Genomic DNA, 20,267 nt, shown 5'->3' on the forward strand with positions numbered 1-20,267 from the left:
GGTTAGTTTAACACCGCTTTTTGTAATATTCCAGCAATATCACGGCGGGAAACTGGCGGGAGATGGGCGTCACATATTACCCCAATGTGGGGAATCTAAACGGGGTCTCCGGCGTGACGAGCAAACACTTTAACCCCCAGGTTTTGAGATGGCCCCACAGCGAATTTCCAGTTTTATTTCGTGAATTAAATGGACATTGCTACGTTTGGGTTTCCGAATTCAAAACAGTCAATTAACCTGTTTTTTTACACAAAAGAAGTTAGTGTAAAACCTACCAGCCACAATCACACTCTAAAACGTGTCATAGAGTGATTTTGAACAAGTGATCACGATGATATGTGTCTACAAAAAGTATGGTCACCAATCTAATTGTCACACAGTTCTCCAATAACTATTGTTGTAATTGTATGAACCACCAAAGGTCAACACATCAGTAATAGTATGCCCACCCATCGCACGGATAAACTGGAATTTAGCTGATTTTAAGGGGCGGTAGGGGGGAAGTCAAGTGATTAAACCGTTCGACCGACACGCCGAAGACCCCTGCGATGGCGATGGCGTTGTTCTGTAAATGGACGATGTCGTCACAAGAACGGTGACGCCTAGCGTTGTCGTCGTGAATTAAGTAGTAGTAGTAGCAGTAGAAGTAGTAGTAGTAGTAGTAGTAGTAGTAGTAGTAGTAGTAGTAGTAGTAGTAGTAGTAGTTCGATGCAGGTAGCAAAAGTACAGTGAGTCCCCATCGTAGTCCCCACGATAGTCCCATAGATGTTCGGTGGGGTTCATATCAGGCCTTACTAATTATAGGCGATGTCGTTGTTCTGTAAATGGACGATGTCGTCACGAGAACGGTGACACCTAGCGTTGTCGTCGTGAATTAAGTAGTAGTAGTAGTAGTAGTAGTAGTAGTAGTAGTAGTTCGATGGAGGTAGCAAAAGTACAGTGAGTCCCCATGGTCCCCAGGGTGATTAGCCTTCAGTTGGTAGCGATCTACAGTCTGTTTTCACATATTGTATTGTTCTGTTTAGAAATCCACTTTTAGAATTAGATGCTTGTTTTAAATTCTGGTTGTGTGATATTCTAGTTGTTTTTTGCGTCCTTTGTGGACAGGTTTTTATAATTTGAATGTACAATGTATTTACCAAGTATTTAGAACTTGTTTTACGATATGGCTGAATACTGCTGATGTCCTTTGACATCCTAGTATTTCCGCTGTTGTAGAGGATGCTCTTGTATTCATTTGCCCCAATGACGTTGCCAGATAAAGATGCCCTGGTTTGTCTTTAACGTTATTATCATACAATGTCATCATGTCTCGCAGGCCAAGTGTACTGAGGTGACAAGAGACTCCACCAGAGAATGTGTGTGGCCGGCCGGACTCAACCCCTTTGCTGACCAGATAGCTGAGGGAGGTCGCATTATCGCCTACAAGATCCAGTGGTTCAATGGAGATTGGTCTGGGTGGTGCGTCCCTGGCTACAACGACTTGGCCAACAAGGTCAACCTCAAGGGTCGGCCTTGCGAAGAGCTTCCGTACCGTGACAACACGATGAGAAGGATGTGGGAGAGTTTCTATGATCACAAACACACCTACATAATCTGTAAAGTCATGTGTAAGTCATGTACCTGATCTCCTGGAAAACATGATAATCAACACATTGAAACGTTTCAGGATGTTTGTTTTCCTATTAAAGGACACGTACCCGACGCTTGGCATTTTGACATTTGCGAAAATAGAGACTCTAAGACTCGAGGATATTGCAATTGCATGCTGTTTCATATGTTTCAACAACTCTCATTTGATTCATCCACTAACTCACTCACTCACTCACCCATTCTGTCAGTAAACCACCCATCCATGTATTGAACCTCTCCATCAAACATTTGATCTGGACAATGTGAAAACTGTAAAAGGTGAGCGTGAGAAAATCTGGAAAACTAGCTTTATTCCCCCATACGATGTAAATTTATACTTATATCAAGTAAACCAGAAGGGTCTGATCCACTGATGCATAATAATGTGCAGATATAACATGCTTTACATCTGCTTTACACATACACATTTCCTTCTGACGCTATAGTCCACACACCGCGCCACTCAACTCAAGTCCAATGCACTCTCCTCCACTCACCTCCAGTCAATTCAGCTGCAGTGAATTATATTCTGTACACCTCCACCCAATTCACCTCTAATGCACTCTACTCCACTCATCTCCACACAACTCACCTCCAATGAACTTTATTCGGCTCACCTCCACTCAACTCAAATCAAATTCACTATATACGTCACACCTCCGCTCATCTCCACTCAAATTAACTCCACTGCACTAAACTCCGCTCACCTCCACTCAACACAACTCCAATGAACTATAATCCGCTCACCTCCACTCAACTCAGCTCAGTGAATTATATTCGGTTCAGCTCCACTCAATTCAGTTTTTATGCTCTCTACTCCGCTCACCTCCACTCAATTCAGCTCTAATGCACTGTACTCCGCTCATCTCCACTCAATTCACACGTCCCTCCATTCTCCATGCACTATACTCCGCTCCTCTTCTCCCTACTCAAATCTACTCAAATCCACTCAAATCCACTCAAATCCAGTGCACTATACTACTTTCCACTTCACTCTCATTCCATCGACACTACTCTCATGCACTATACTCCGCTCCCCTCCGCTCAACTAAAATACTCTATACTCCACTCCGCACCGCTCCATTTCCGTTATATCCCCTCCCGTCACCGCAACTCTAATGCACTCCGAACAAACTCTAAACCGCTCCACTCCACTCCACTCCACTCCACTCCACTACAATCCACTCCACTTTACTCCACTCCTCTCCGCTCTTTGGAACTTCCAATCTTTTCCCTTTCTTCCTTCGAGACTTTAACACCATCTGTTATACTTAGGAGATAAACGTACTGTGTTTGGAAATTAGATGAATGTTAGACCGAATTGATAGTCTCTAAATTTTATTTGAAGCCGAACGCGGCGGGTGTCGATCATGATTTCACGTACGTGTCTCCACCCTGGCATGCGAGGAAGAGTGTCAGTGCAGCTTTGTGTACATGCGACTAACTTGGGATTCCTTGGAACATTGTTCTTATCATTTGGGACTGGATTGTGGCCAAGCTTTTCAAAGTGTACGAACATAGCAGTGACAGCCTTCGGGGAAGGTGGCAGAGAACTGAATTTTCATGGTTCAGTTTTTTGACATTTTGAACGATGCAACGGGACATGATGGAGTATGAGTGGCGCATTTTGTGTTTCGCCTGACCGTTATCTTGCGAATTTCCCATTCTAAACGGAAACAAATATACCATTTACCAGGTAGGTAAATGTTTACGAACGTTTTGCCGCACAAATAGGGATAGATAGGGATGTATTTTTACAAGGTTTTCTGATTTATATGTTAGATATTGTTTGTTTATGTTTGGGGCTGTGTATTGTAATTGTTTTTTGAATATTTTTATAATAGAAGGTAATAATTATGATAGTGAGGTCCCCTAATAATTGTGGAGGAGAAATCGTATAATTGTATTTTTCGAGTTTTAATAAATGTTTCATCAGCATTTCCATCACGTCTGTTGTGTTGATATTAGTCATGTTGGTGGCCAAGCTGAAGTAGTGCGGCAGTGTTGTATACGTGCGCAGTGAAGCGCCGTGAAATCAGACGCATTTTCAATCCAAATTGATACCGTCTGATTTTATGGCTTGACCAAATAAATTCGAGCATTTCACGTAGCCATGGTAGAATTCACATTCATCTGTGATATGACAACAACTCATATGTTATTAATATACGTTTACAAGAAATTAATATATTTTGCAATTTTCCAAATAGTCGATGTTACCCTTAAACCATGAAATTCACATGTAACGGACGTGCTTTGGTAGCATGTTTACGTGCTGCGATGGCGCCAAACAAATTTGGGTGCGTAACTGCAGCATTACAGTTTACTTAACATGGCAGGACGCAGACTTTCAGAAAATACGGGATGGTTATGTTTTGTCATGCAGGACATAGAGATATCTTCTCGCAACATCGGTGCCAACTTCAACATAACCCACATGGGCTTGGTTGTGGATTGACACCGGTCTGTAATTTCTCGAATCTAGACCAGACGATCCAATGATCAACAGCATGAGCACCGTTCTACGGAATTGGGATACGATAACACATGTCAACCAAGTCAACGAGCCTGACCACCCGATCCCGCTAGTCGCCTCTCACGGCAAGCATGGGTTGCTGAAGACCAATCCTAACCCGGATCTGCGGGGTCCACATGATATTAGTCAACTTGTGAGGGCACACATGGACACCAGTGACGTAAATGATAGTCCAACACTTGGAAGACCAATGACCGAGATGAGCGAGTTCTACAATCCCATGACCCATGCTGAGGGGGCAATGGAGAATGGGAGTTTGGCTCTCCACCAAACAGAAGGGGGGTGTTGGATGCTGATCTGGGCACGGTGTCTGGTCAGATGTTCCTTTCAGCACAGCCAGGAACGTCTGACGCGGTGCAGGCCCAGAGAAAACGCAACTTGAGGACAAGGAGTAGTGTACATTGGTCTGATGTAATTCGCTCTCTTATGCACGTTATCGACGGCCGTTGTCGCGACTTGAGACGTCGTAGCGAGTCATACCAAAAGGAGATAATCCATGCAGCTGAACATTTTGGTGGTGGCACAGTGATGGCGTTGGGTTGTGTTTCGTATGACAGCAAGTTAGATCTCATTACAGTACCTGGGACACTCAGTGGTCAGCATGGCGAACTGGATATCAACTGCGTGCCACATTTTAATACTCATCCCCTTGACAGTCGTCCTATGTTCTCGATGACAACGCTAGACCTCACTGTTCTCGAGCCGTCATTTTGCAGAACAAGGCTATCGAACCGAACATTTTCAGAAAAAGTCATCTTACCATAATCATGGTATGATGTACCCCAATATGAATCCCTTGTACTATTTTGGACGCAAAGTTCGAGCTAGATATCCCCCTGTTTAGATCTGAAGTAACCTACTCAGGCACTCAATGAGGAATGGCAACGGAATCTGATACTCGAATTCGACGCGTGATTGCCAGTATGAGTTAGTGACTACCGTGATACGCCGCTTTTAGCAATATTCCAGCAATATCACGGCAGGGGACACCAGAAATGGGCTTCACACATTGTACCCATGTGGGGAATCGAACCCGTGTCTTCGGCGTGACGAGCGAACGCTTTAACCACTAGGCTTCCCCACCGCCCCTATTGCCAGTATGAGAAAAAGTCAGGCAGATGTCATCCATGCACACCTGGTGGCTGTACGAGGTACTGGTGTGGTCACACACCACAACAATCATTATATGAGAACTGTGTAACAATTAGTTTGGTGACCATACTTTCCGGTATTGTTGATGTTCACGTTTTTGCGTATTCCTATCATATTGTAGGTTAATTGTGTTCAAATTTCAATTTCAGTTTAGTTTTTTCTTTAATCAGAGTAAAATATGTCACAGTTACCATTTCGATACGTGATTGTTGAAACATGTACAACAGAAGCATGTAGTGTTTTAGTACTTATTATATCACAAACGTGGGTGTTCCGTGAACAATGTTCATGTGTATGCATAGACACAATGTGTTAAGACGAACATATGGTTCAGATATACTCATATAATCATATATGTCACCGCCCAAACAAAAGGACACCGATACATTTATGTCAATGTTTCTCGACACCTGTCATCAGTAGTGATGCCTAATACCCTGTTTACAGTAGTCGGAGTGATCTGTGCCACACATGCATTATGCAACAGGTGTATGATGCAATATCGGTCATGTTGAAATGAGCGGAGTATAGTTCATTGGAGTTGAGTGGAGTGAAGGGAAGAAGAGTAGAGTGCATTGGAGTTGAGTTGAATGGAAGTGAGCGGAGTTTAGTGCATTGGAGTTGGGTTGAGTGGAGATGAGCGGAGTATAGTGCATTGGAGTTGAGTTGAGTGGAGGTGAGCGGAGTATAGTGCATTGGAGTTGAGTTGAGCGGGGTGAGCGGAGTATAGTGCATTGGAGTTGAGTTGAGTGGAGGTGAGCGGAGTATAGTGCATTGGAGCTGAGTTGAGTGGAGGTGAGCGGAGTAAAGTGCACTAGAGTTGAGTTGAGTGGGGGTGAGCGGAGTATAGTTCATTGGAGTTGAGTTGAGTGGGGGTGAGCGGAGTATAGTGCATTGGAGCTGAGTTCAGTGGGGGTGAGCGGAGTACGGTGCATTGGAGTTGAGTTGAGTGGGGGTGAGCGGAGTATAGTGCATTGGAGTCGTGTTGAGTGGAGGTGAGCGGAGTATAGTGCATTGGAGCTGAGTTGAGTGGGGGTGAGCGGAGTATAGTTCATTGGAGCTGAGTTGAGTGGGGGTGAGCGGAGTATAGTGCATTGGAGCTGAGTTCAGTGGGGGTGAGCGGAGTACGGTGCATTGGAGTTGATGTGAGTGGGGGTGAGCGGAGTATAGTTCATTGGAGTTGAGTTGAGTGGGGGTGAGCGGAGTATAGTTCATTGGAGCTGAGTTGAGTGGGGGTGAGCGGAGTATAGTGTATTAGAGTTGAGTTGAGTGGGTGTGAGCGGAGTATAGTGCATTGGAGTTGAGTTGAGCGGAGGTGAGCGGAGTAAAGTGCATTGGAGTTGAGTTGCGTGGGGGTGAGCGGAGTATAGCGGATTAGAGTTGAGTTGAGTGGAGGTGAGCGGAGTATAGTGCATTGGAGCTGAGTTGAGTGGGGGTGAGCAGGTACAATGCATTGGAGTTGAGTTGAGTGGGGGTGAGCGGGTATAGTGCATTGGAGCTGAGTTGAGTGAGGCGTGAGGCGGAGTGCAGTGCATTGGGCTGAGTTGAGTGGGGGTGAGCAGGTATAGTGGTGGAACTGAGTTGAGTGGGGGTGAGCGGAGTACGGTGCATTGGAGCTGAGTTGAGTGGGGGTGAGCGGAGTACAGTGCATTGGAGTTAAGTTGAGTGGGGGTGAGCGGAGTATAGTGCATTGGAGGTGAGTTGAGTGAGCGTGAGCGGAGTACGGTGCATTGGAGTTGAGTTGAGTGGGGGTGAGCGGAGTATAATGCATGGGAGTAGAGTTGAGTGGGGATGAGCGGAGTGTAGTGCATATCACTTGAGTGGAGGTGAGCGGAGAATAGTGCATTTCAGTTGAGTAAAGGTGAGCGCAGTATAGCGAAATATAGTACATTGCCGTTGAGTTGAGTGGAGGTGAGCGAAGTATAGTGCATTGGAGGTGAGGTGAGTTGAGTGGAGGTGATTGGAGTATATTGCATTGGAGCTGAGTTAAAGATGAGAGGAGGTGAGCGGAGTATAGTGGATTGGACTGAGTTGAGCCTGAGTGGAGGTGAGCGGAGTTTCGTGCATTGGAGTTGAGTTGACGTTGATTGGAGGTGAGCGGAGTATAGTGCATTTCAGTTGAGTGGAGGTGAGAAGCGAAGTATAGTGCAGTGCATTGGAGGTGAGGTGAGTTGAATGAGAGGTGAGCAGGTATAGTGCATTTCAGTTGAATAAAAGGTGAGCGCAGTATAGTGCATTTGAGTTTAGTTGAATGGAGGTGAACGGAGTATAGTGCATTTCAGTTGAATAAAGGTGAGCGCAGTATAGTGCATTTGAGTTTAGTTGAATGGAGGTGAGCGGAGTATAGTGCATTTCAGTTGAGTGGAGGTGAGCGAAGTATAGTACATTGGAGGTGAGGTGAGTTGAATGGAGGTGAACGGAGTATAGTGCATTTCAGTTGAGTGGAGGTGAGCGAAGTATAGTACATTGGAGGTGAGGTGAGGTGAATGGAGGTGAGCGGAGTATAGTGCATTTCAGTTGAGTAAAGGTGAGCGAAGTATAGTGCATTGGAGGTGAGGTGAGTTGAGTGGAGGTGATTGGAGTATATCGCATTGGAGCTGAGTTAAAGATGAGAGGAGGTGAGCGGAGTATAGTGGATTGGAGTTGAGTTGAGCCTGAGTGGAGGTGAGTGGAGTTTCGTGCATTGGAGTTGAGTTGACGTTGATTGGAGGTGAGCGGAGTATAGTGCATTTCAGTTGAGTGGAGGTGAGCGAAGTATAGTGCATTGGAGGTGAGGTGAGTTGAATGGAGGTGAGCGGAGTATAGTGCATTTCAGTTGAATAAAGGTGAGCGCAGTTTAGTGCATTTGAGTTTAGTTGAATGGAGGTGAGCGGAGTATAGTGCATTTCAGTTGAATAAAGGTGAGTGCAGTATAGTGCATTTGAGTTTAGTTGAATGGAGGTGAGCGGAGTATAGTGCATTTCAGTTGAGTGGAGGTGAGCGAAGTATAGTACATTGGAGGTGAGGTGAGTTGAATGGAGGTGAACGGAGTATAGTGCATTTCAGTTGAGTGGAGGTGAGCGAAGTATAGTACATTGGAGGTGAGGTGAGGTGAATGGAGGTGAGCGGAGTATAGTGCATTTCAGTTGAGTAAAGGTGAGCGAAGTATAGTGCATTGGAGGTGAGGTGAGTTGAGTGGAGGTGATTGGAGTATATCGCATTGGAGCTGAGTTAAAGATGAGAGGAGGTGAGCGGAGTATAGTGGATTGGAGTTGAGTTGAGCCTGAGTGGAGGTGAGTGGAGTTTCGTGCATTGGAGTTGAGTTGACGTTGATTGGAGGTGAGCGGAGTATAGTGCATTTCAGTTGAGTGGAGGTGAGCGAAGTATAGTGCATTGGAGAGTGAGGTGAGAGTTGAATGGAGGTGAGCGGAGTATAGTGCATTTCAGTTGAATAAAGGTGAGCGCAGTTTAGTGCATTTGAGTTTAGTTGAATGGAGGTGAGCGGAGTATAGTGCATTTCAGTTGAATAAAAGGTGAGAGTGCAGTATAGTGCATTTGAGTTTAGTTGAATGGAGGTGAGCGGGTATAGTGCATTTCAGTTGAGTGGAGGTGAGCAGAAGTATAGTACATTGGAGGTGAGAAATTGAGTTGAATGGAGTGAACAGGTATAGTGCATTTCAGTTGAGTGGAGGTGAGCAGAAGTATAGTACATTGGAGGTGAAGTGTGAGGTGAATGGAGGTGAGCGGGTATAGTGCATTTCAGTTGAGTAAAGGTGAGCGAAGTATAGTGCATTTGAGGTGAGGTGAGTTGAGTGGAGGTGATTGGAGTATATCGCATTGGAGCTGAGTTAAAGATGAGAGGAGGTGAGCGGAGTATAGTGGATTGGAGTTGAGTTGAGCCTGAGTGGAGGTGAGTGGAGTTTCGTGCATTGGGGTTGAGTTGAGGTTGATTGGAGGTGAGCGGAGTATATAGCATTCGAGCTCAGTTGAGGGGAGGTGAGCGGAGTGTAATGCATTGGAGTTGAGGTTGAGTTGAGGTGAGTGGAGTGTAGTGCATTTGTGTTGAGGTTGAGTGGAGGTTAGCTGAGTTTAGTGCATTGGAGTTGGGTTGAGTGGAGGCGAGTGGAGTATAGTGCATTGTAGCTGAGTTTTAGTTGAGGAAAGGTGAGCGGAGTATAGTGCATTGAAGTTGAGTGGAGTTAAGGGGAGCAGAGTAGAGTGCATTTGAGTTTAGGTTGAGTTCATTTGAGATGAGTTTAGTGCATTGGAGTTCGGTTGAGCGGAGGTGAGTGGAGTAAGTGCATTGGAGCTGAGTTGAAGATGAGTGGAGGTGAGCGGAGTATAGTGCATTGGAGTTCGGTTGAGCGGAGGTGAGTGGAGTATAGTGAATTGGAGCTGAGTTGAGTGGAGGTTAGTGGAGTATAGTGCATTGGAGCTGAGTTTTAGTTGAGGAGAGGTGAGTGGAGTATAGTGCATTGGAGTTGAGTTGAGTTCAGGGGAGCAGATTAGAGTGCATTAGAGCTGAGTTGAGTGGGGGTGAGCGGGGTATGGTGGATTAGAGCTCAGTTGAGTGCAGGTGAGTGGAGTATATTGCATTGGAGCTGAGTTGAAGATGAGAACAGGTGAGCGGAGTATAGTGCATTGGAGTTGAGTTGAGGTTGATTGGAGGTGAGCGGAGTATATTGCATGCGAGCTGAGATGAGTGGAGGTGAGCGGAGTGTAGTGCATATCACTTGAGTGGAGGTGAGCGAAGTATAGTGCATTTCAGTTGAGTGGAGGTGACCAAAGAATAGTGCATTGGAGGTGAGGTGAGTTGAATGGAAGTGAGCGGAGTATAGTGCATTTCAGTTGAGTAAAGGTGAGCGGAGTATAGTGCATTTGAGTTTAGTTTAATGGAGGTGAGCGAAGTATAGTACATTGCCGTTGAGTTGAGTTGAGGTGAGCGAAGTATAGTGCAGTGGAGGTGAGGTGAGTTGAGTGGAGGTGAGTGGAGTATATTATATTGGAGCTGAGTTATAGATGAGAGGAGGTGAGCGGAGTATAGTGGATTGGAGTTGAGTTGAGCCTGAGTGGAGGTGAGCGGAGTTTCGTGCATTGGAGTTGAGTTGAGGTTGAGTGGAGGTGAGCGGAATATATTGCATTCGAGCTCAGTTGAGGGGAGGGGAGCGAAGTGTAATGCATTGGAGTTGAGGTTGAGGTGAGTGGAGTGGAGTGTAGTGCATTTGTGTTGAGGTTGAGTGGAGGTTAGCTGAGTTTAGTGCATTGGAGTTGAGTTGAGTGTAGGTGAGCGTAGTATAGTGCTTTGGAACTGAGTTGAAATTGAGTGGAGGTGAGCGGAGTATAGTGCATTGGAACTGAGTTGAAGTTGAGTGGAGGTAAGCGGAGTATAGTGCATTGGAGCTGAGTTATGTTGGGGCGAGCGAAGTATAGTGCATTGGAGTTGAGTTGAGTGTAGGTGAGCTGAGTATAGTGCATTTGAACTGAGTTGAAGTTGAGTGGAGGAAAGCGGAGTATATTGCATTGGAGCTGAGTTGAAGATGAGTGCAGGTGAGCGGAGCATAGTGCATTGGAGTTGAGTTGAGGTTGGTTGGAGGTGAGCGGAGTATATTGCATGCGAGCTGAGATGAGTGGAGGTGAGCGGAGTGTAGTGCATATCACTTGAGTGGAGGTGAGCGAAGTATAGCGCATTTCAGTTGAGTGGAGGTGACCGAAGTATAGTGCATTGGAGGTGAGGTGAGTTGAATGGAAGTGAGCGGAGTATAGTGCATTTCAGTTGAGTAAAGGTGAGCGGAGTATAGTGCATTTGAGTTTAGTTTAATGGAGGTGAGCGAAGTATAGTACATTGCCGTTGACTTGAGTTGAGGTGAGCGAAGTATAGTGCAGTGGAGGTGAGGTGAGTTGAGTGGAGGTGAGTGGAGTATATTATATTGGAGCTGAGTTATAGATGAGAGGAGGTGAGCGGAGTATAGTGGATTGGAGTTGAGTTGAGCCTGAGTGGAGGTGAGCGGAGTTTCGTGCATTGGAGTTGAGTTGACGTTGATTGGAGGTGAGCGGAGTATATTGCATTCGAGCTCAGTTGAGGGGAGGTGAGCGAAGTGTAATTCATTGGAGTTGAGGTTGAGGTGAGTGGAGTGGAGTGTAGTGCATTTGTGTTGAGGTTGAGTGGAGGTGAGCTGAGTTTAGTGCATTGGAGTTTAGTTGAGTGTAGGTGAGCGTAGTATAGTGCATTGGAACTGAGTTGAAGTTGAGTGGAGGTAAGCTGAGTATAGTGCATGCGAGCTGAGTTATGTTGGGGCGAGCGAAGTATAGTGCATTGGAGTTGAGTTGAGTGTAGGTGAGCTGAGTATAGTGCATTTGAACTTTGAACTGAGTTGGAGTATAGTTGAGTGGTTGAGGAGGTATAGTGCATTGGAACTGAGTTGAGTGTAGGTGAGCGGAGTATAGTGCATTGGAGTTGAGTTGAGTGTAGGTGAGCGTAGTATAGTGCATTTGAACTGAGTTGAAGTTGAGTGGAGGTAAGCGGAGTATAGTGCATTGGAACTGAGTTGAGTGTAGGTGAGCGGAGTATAGTGCATTGGAGTTGAGTTGAGTGTAGGTGAGAGCGTAGTATAGTGCATTTGAAACTGAGTTGAAGTTGAGTGGAGGTAAGCAGAGTATAGTGCATTGGAACTGAGTTGAGTGTAGGTGAGCGGAGTATAGTGCATTGGAGTTGAGTTGAGTGTAGGTGAGCGTAGTATAGTGCATTTGAACTGAGTTGAAATTGAGTGGAGGTGAGCGGAGTATAGTGCAAGTGCATTGGAAGGTGAGCAGAGTAGTAGTGAGCAGGTATAGTGCATTGGAGTTGTTAAGTTGAGTGTAGGTGAGCGAAAGTATAGTGCATTGAAACTGAGAGTGGTGGAGGTGAGCGGAGTATAGTGCATTGGAGCTGAGTTATGTTGGGGCGAGCGAAGTATAGTGCATTGGAGTTGAGTTGAGTGTAGGTGAGCTGAGTATAGTACATTTGAACTGAGTTGAAGTTGAGTGGAGGAAAGCGGAGTATAGTGCATTGGAGTTGAGTTGAGGTTGATTGGAGGTGAGCGGAGTATATTGCATGCGAGCTGAGATGAGTGGAGGTGAGCGGAGTATAGTGCATTGGAGTTGAGTTGAGTGTAGGTGAGCGAAGTATAGTGCAGTGGAACTGAATTGAATTGAGTGGAGGTGAGCGGAGTATAGTGCATTGGAGCTGAGTTATGTTGGGGCGAGCGAAGTATAGTGCATTGGAGTTGAGTTGAGTGTAGGTGAGCTGAATATAGTGCATTTGTACTGAGTTGAAGTTGAGTGGAGGTAAGCGGAGTATAGTGCATTGGAACTGAGTTGAGTGTAGGTGAGCGGAGTATAGTGCATTGGAGTTGAGTTGAGTGTAGGTGAGCGTAGTATAGTGCATTAGAACTGAGTTGAAATCGAGTGGAGGTGAGCGGAGTATAGTGCATTGGAACTGAGTTGAAGTTGAGTGGAGGTAAGCGGAGTATAGTGCATTGGAGCTGAGTTATGTTGGGGCGAGCGAAGTATAGTGCATTGGAGTTGAGTTGAGTGGAGGTGAGCTGAGTATAGTGCATTGGAACTGAGTTGAAGTTGAGTGGAGGTAAGCGGAGTATAGTGCATTGGAGCTGAGTTATGTTGGGGCGAGCGAAGTATAGTGCATTGGAGTTGAGTTGAGTGGAGGTGAGCTGAGTATAGTGCATTGGAACTGAGTTGAAGTTGAGTGGAGGTAAGCGGAGTATAGTGCATTGGAGCTGAGTTATGTTGGGGCGAGCGAAGTATAATGCATTGAAGTTGAGTTGAGTGGAGGTGAGCAGAGTATAGTGCATTTGAGTTGAGTGGATGTTAGCGGTGTATAGTGCATTGGAGTAGAGTTTAGTGGAGATGAGCGGAGTATAGTGCATTTCAGTTGAGTGGAGGTAAGCGGTGTATAGTGCATTTGAGTTTAGTTGTTGAATGGAGGTGATTTGAGAAGAAGGGAGCGTAGAAGATCAGAAGTAAATGTGTACATTACTATGCATCGCCACATTGTGTCAGTTGATCTGACCCTTCTGTTTTACTTGATGTAAAGTATCAATAAAGCCAGGTTTCCAGATTTTCTCACGCTCACCTTTTACAGTTTTCATATTGTCCAGATCAAATATTTGATGGAGAGGTTCAATATATGGATGGGTGGTTGACTGACAGAATGGGTGAGTGAGTGAGTGAGTTAGTGGATGAATTAAATGAGAGCTGTTGAAACATATGAAACAGCATGCAACTGCAATATCCTCGAGTCTTAGAGTCTCTATTTTCGCAAATGTCAAAATGCCAAGCGTCGGGTATGTGTTCTTTAATAGGAGAACAAACATCCTGAAACGTTTCAATGTGTTTATTGTCATGTTGTCAAAGAGATCGGGTACATGACTTTCAGATGTCTTACACACGACTTACTCTGGTTTACAGATTATGAAGGTGTGTTTGTGATCATAGAAATTCGACCAGTTCCTTCTCATCGTGTTGTCACGGTACGGAAGCTCTTCGCAAGCCAGAACGTTGAGGTTGACCTTGTTGGCCAAGTCGTTGTAGCCAGGGACGTACCATCCAGACCATTTTCCATTGAACCACTGGATCTTGTAGGCGATAATGCGACCTCCCTCAGCTATCTGGTCAGCAAAGGGGTTGAGTCCGGCCGGCCACACACATTCTCTGGTGGAGTCTCTTGTCACCTCAGTACACTTGGCCTGCGAGACATGATGACATTGTATGATAATAACGTTAAAGACAAACCAGGACAACTTTATCTGGCAACGTCATTGGGGCAAATAATTACAAGAGCATCCTCTACAACAGCGGAAATACTAGGATGGCAAAGGACATCTCCACTACCACTACTGAGTGAGTAAGTTAAAATTTACATCAGCAAGTCACATCAGCAGTATTCAGCCATATCGTAAAACAAGTTCTAAATACTTGGTAAATACATTGTACATTCAAATTATAAAAACCTGTCCACAAAGGACACAAAAAACAACTAGAATATCACACAACCAGAATTTAAAACAAGCATCTAATTCTAAAAGTGGATTTCTAAACAGAACAATACAATATGTGAAAACAGACTGTAGATCGCTACCAACTGAAGGCTAATCACCCTGGGGACCATGGGGACTCACTGTACTTTTGCTACCTCCATCGAACTACTACTACTACTACTACTACTACTTAATTCACGACGACAACGCTAGATGTCACCGTTCTTGACGACATCGTCCATTTAAAGAACAACGCCATCGCCTATAACCAGTAAGGCCTGATATGAACCCCACCGAACATCTATGGGACTATCGTGAAGGCCAAGTTTGCATTAAGATATAATCCTGTTTAATATCTGCAGGTGAGTGAGTGAGCCGATTTTTAACCATTAGGCTACCATACCGCCCCTTAAAATCAACAAATTCCAGATTATCCGTGCGAGGGGTGGGTATACCAGGTACTGATAATGACCCGGGTGGAGCGCAATAGTGCAGTGGTAAGGCGTCTGACTATAAAAAATGGCCCAGGTTCTATCCCCGGTGGAGGCACCTAGGTTTGGGTCCGGAGGTTGGCAACTTTGCGTAGTATCCTTAGCCAAGATACATGCATGCATTCATGCATGCATCCATCCATCCATCCATACATCCATCCATCCATACATCCATACATACATCCATCCATCCATCCATCCATCCATCCATCCATCCATCCATCCATCCATCCATCCATCCATCCATCCATCCATCCATCCATCCATCCATCCATCCATCCATCCATCCATCCATGCATGCATGCATGCATGCATGCATCATACATACATACATACATACATACATACATACATACATACATACATACATACATACATACATACATACATACATACATACATACATACATACATACATACATACATACATACATACATACATACATACATACATACATACATACATTTGTATAGCGCCCATATCCAGCTCAGCTGCTCAAAGGCGCTTTGTTTTTCTCTCGATCACCGGATGTCAATCTCAACGGCACGTCGTATTATCAATCTCAACTCCCTGGGGACCATACAACTCTTGCAGCCACTAGGCGCACCGGGTTAGTGTGGCTTTCCCATCCTTATGAGGTACCCATTCACAGCTGGGTGGACTGGGACACATAGTCACAATACTTTGTCCAAGTCTCAGTTCACCCAGCTGTAAAATGGAGTACCCGTGAATGTGCTGACAATGTGAGGGTTTAGTTCATTGCGACTAAGAGGGAGTTGAAAAAGTGTCCGAAAGTACTGTAACAAAAAATCATGTCTAATCTTGGCTTCAGGTACAGAGATAATCAAGCTCTCGGCCATCAAAATAATTCCAGCCACGGTACCAGCCTCATACTGCATTTTATTAAGGTGACATACCTTTGTGCAGTCTGCTTCCAAGCTACAGTATCACGTAAAACAGTCAATTCTAGCACAAGTAACGTCAGTCATATTTACAGTCTCCATCTTGGATATTCTGACGTCACCGTTGTGTATCATGTGACCCTATATCACCTATGAATACACTCTCCTACCCAGAGTTCCATGCGGCAAGCCAGCATAGTACCTCTGCCACAGGCCAGAAAAATGTGACGATTCGTCACATCTTGCACCGTCCATTTAATATAATGTACAGATTTCTTTTACTCTTTTATTTTTGACGAGTCTACACATCTAACTAAACATCTTTAATAGAATGAATTAGTTTCACTGAGAAAATATCCAAAGACATGTAACACTATTTCGATTTGCGTAGCGATCCTTTGTTTTCATAGGTTGTACGGCTCCACGTGCTGTCATCGAAACCGACGGAGAGCAAACGATATCTAAATATGTACTGTCATAGACCTAACTGTCGCAGTTGTGGAAGAATATATATGTAACAATGTAAAACATTATGAAGAGAGCGCCGAAAAGCTTTCGTGAGTCCAGTCTCTTCTTATTATGAATATGCGCGTTTGATTACAAACAAGAGAAAAGTCCGGTCACGTGATATGCAAATTAGCCTGTGGCAGTGATGTTATGTTAAGTCATCGTTGTGCCGGAGTGTGCTATGAATAGAGCTGTCAAGGTTAGCGTCGGGGCGGCAAGTTTGACTTTGACAGGCTAGGTAGGGTTCCAGGGTTACGTCACAGCTAAATTCTCATTTTCACAATATAAGACATTATATTGTATGACTTTTAATTAACAAGGATATTATTAACACTTGGTCCGCTCTCTAAGTATCTAGTAGTGGATAAGTGTTTTTAAGGGGTTATTTTGAACGTTGTTGACATGCGGATTTCGCCTGACAGTTCTGAGAATCCGACAATCGATCCGGATTCATTCGGACGGAATGTTATGTTTACGTTATCAAGTTACAGTCTCTGCTAGGGGTTTTCTTCCACAGTGGATTATTGGAATCGTCTAAAACCGAGAAATACGTACTTCACTGCAAGTTATAATTGGGATTTGGCTTCGTTCTTACTTGTATTACATTTTTTACAGCTGTCGGAGGTGTGGCCTCCTTGGTATTCATTCCGGGTCACGTGACTTCCGGTGACTTCCGGTGACTTCCGGTGATCGGGAACAATGACAATGTCATTTACGCCATCACAACTCAGGTGAGTTTGGATAGAGAATTTGTGTTATTGTGTTTAGGTATCGAAAAACAAAAACGCGCATCATTTGAAAGATTTATCTAAGTTATTACTTTGTTATACACAAAATACACAGTTAATCCTGAAATATTACTTCTTTGCAGTACGATTAATGCAGATGTGCTCACTGCGTTGAAAAGTGATAACAATGTATTCCCACTTTGTTCTGCAGTAAATAGATGAGTATATTTCACCTGTCCGTTGAATTTTCTTTGTCTGTCACCTCTTGGCGTGAAAGACGGAAAATATGGCTTAACGAGATGGCTGATACATCATACTTCACGTAAAACATTCTATTTGTTGTATACTTTCAATTTTTGTTTAATTAATTTTAAAGAGAAAACTAAATTAACGATATCCAAATTCTCCCAAACGTAAACTACAGACTACTTTGTTAAGGTACACAGATAACAAATAGCTCGGTATTCGAAAATAAAATAATATTCGAGACAACAGATACATTATCCTAAAGAAGAAACGCATAGGTGTAATTTCACGAATATAATCTGCTACCTTTAAAGTAATATAACTGTGGATCAGGTACATCCGAATAACGCAGTATAAACAGGTAAAATGTTATATGTTAACATGTATAGCTTATAGACAGTGAAGTGAAGACGTGTGTTCCCAGTCGGTCGTGGTCTTCAATATCTGTTGTGGCCACCATGAGCCCTAAAACTGCGCTGCGCCGTCTGGGCATGGGCTGAATAAGTCTTTCAATTTGGCCTTGGGGTACTATGGTCTATTTCTTTGTGCAGTGCCTGCAACGGTTGATCTAACGTCTGGGGCACTGGTTGACGTTCATAAACGCGCCGGCGGATGTTCGATGGGGTGGATGTCGGACGATATAGAAGGTCATTGAGGCACTGTATTGTTCTCGTTCTGAAGAAACATGAATTGTAGCATGTACTGTGTGAGGCCTGGCATTATCTTGCTGGGACAACTTCCTCTGGCGCTCAGTGATCGGAACCACGTGAATCCTTAAGGTTTCGTCTTTGTATCGAATAGCTGTTAAATTGCACTGAAGGCGCACAAAATTAGATTTCTGCGTGTAGGAAAACTAGATATGTCTCCCCACATCATGACACTCTCATCACCATATCGGTCAACCTGGGCAATACAACTCTGGACAAAAAGTTCATTTCGACGTAGATAGACGCATACTCTTCCGTCATGGCACAGAAGTAGAAAGATTGATGCGCCACTGAACCATTGTAGATTCCAGAATTGAACGTTAGTGCACCACTGGACCGGTCGACGTCGATGTAGTCGTCGCAGTACCCTGTAGTACCTATCCTGAGCTGCAGTGGTAATCCGAGGTCTTCCACTTCGAGGACGGTCTTGCGTAGAATCGGTTTCTTGATTTCGGTCCCATAAACGACTGATTGTACTCTGATGAACACTGAGGTGACGTGCAACAGCAGATTGACACTCTCCAGCCTCTAGACGTCCAATGAAAATGATTTTCAGTAGTGAGTCGCGGCATAACGATATTCTTTCTTTTCGCTAAAAAGCCAATGACCGTCAAAAAGCAAAACGGCCTGATAGAGGCACTGTTCCTGCTCACGATTCCTTAGAACTGCACGTGCATATTGTAAACCACTTCTTCTCCTTCACGTTTTCATGCAAGTTGACACATTCTGGCGTAAATGGGCATTCAAGTTTCTGAAGATGCGTTTTGGCGCTGTGCAGTCGTACACAAACCAGTATTATGATGGTGGAATTATGACAATTAAACACTAAGTTTGAAAACGGCGTTTCTGTTTGGAGAGAGAATATGTGTACCTGTGTTATCTTTATCGTCATCGTATGAATAAGATCATCACTTATAATAATATCCATCAGACGATCCTTTTGTCATAGCGTAAATGTGAAACTCGGCGCAAGAACGCGATTGAGAAAAAAACAACTATTACAGTATAAGACTACAGGTAATGACTGTTGACGATAGAGTGACATAAAGTCACTTGTAGATAAAATGTCAGGTTGGAGGGCTGCCACTCGTAGGTGTTCTACACAGAGGTATTCAAATATACTGTAAGTCCCCACGGTCACTAGTATGGTGATCTACCTTCAGTTGTTGGCAATCTATAGCCCAATTTTATGTTGGACCGTCAAACTTAGAAATAGTGTTTTATAGTTACATGCTAGTTTTAAGTATCAATTTGTGATATACTAGTTATTTTAGTAACAGGTGAGTTCGTTTGTTTTCAATTCATGTATACATTTATAAATTTACAACTTTCATAGGACTTCAAGATATGGCTGAAATACTGCCGATGTGACTTTACATTTTAACTCACTCACTCACCCTACACAGAGGTAAACTCACACGAAGCGTGGCGTGGACTCACCCCGAGGGACAGTTACTCAGTCTCAGTCTCAGTGGAGCAGTGAGGATTTACGGAATGACAACCATCAGCTGATCGTGTTTACCTCCCTTGAGGCTGGTCATCCCAGGTTTTACTGGCCAAATGCGTATGTTGACAAAGTCATTTATTTTGTTGTGTGACGATATACTGGACACAGATATTTGGAGAGCCATGAGGTAGTTAAGGCTAAGTGATATTTTCACTGCAGTGAACTCAGAAATAAGTTTTCTCGCACTGAAGTATGCTAAAAAAAAATAATTCCTGTAAACTTGCTGTTTTTATTTTGATGTGTAAATGTTATATTTTTTTACCGATATATGGATAAATGTGATGATACTTGGGTTTAGTTTTGACCTGGATCATATTTGCCACGGGCGCCGTACGATAAAGTTGTCTACGATTTTCCGTACGATTGTTTACGCATCATGGGTGACCGGGGGCTACGACTTTTGTGTTGACATTGTCTACGAGCATCGTGTGATTTCCTTGGGGACGGGTCGAGTCAAACCTGCATGGAGGCTGCACAGAAATCGTGCAGCTTCCCTGCGGATTTCACAGCTACTGCAGAGAGACAGTGCGACGTCCATGCGAAGGCTGAGCGCAGGTCAGCTTACCTTGTACGTCTTGTTGTCTTGGATCTCTCATGAACTGGGACAAATGATAGAACTGCTTGGGATAGCTAATGTATATACCCATGGTAAAAAATGACTGGTCCATCGCAAGGCTGCCACACGACCATCAGGTTGTCTCCCAGAACCCTTCACCCCATACATGCGGCTCCCGTGAGATGACCGCACAATGTCCATACGATTTCACGGGCACCGCACGGAGGCCGCATGGTGATCGTGCGATGGCCTTATGGATATCCTACGATCGCCGTACGATTTTTGGGAACC

The sequence above is a fragment of the Haliotis rubra genome, unplaced genomic scaffold (assembly GCF_003918875.1).
Source record: "Haliotis rubra isolate DU_JTF1 unplaced genomic scaffold, ASM391887v1 Scf22, whole genome shotgun sequence".
Taxonomy (NCBI): domain Eukaryota; kingdom Metazoa; phylum Mollusca; class Gastropoda; order Lepetellida; family Haliotidae; genus Haliotis; species Haliotis rubra.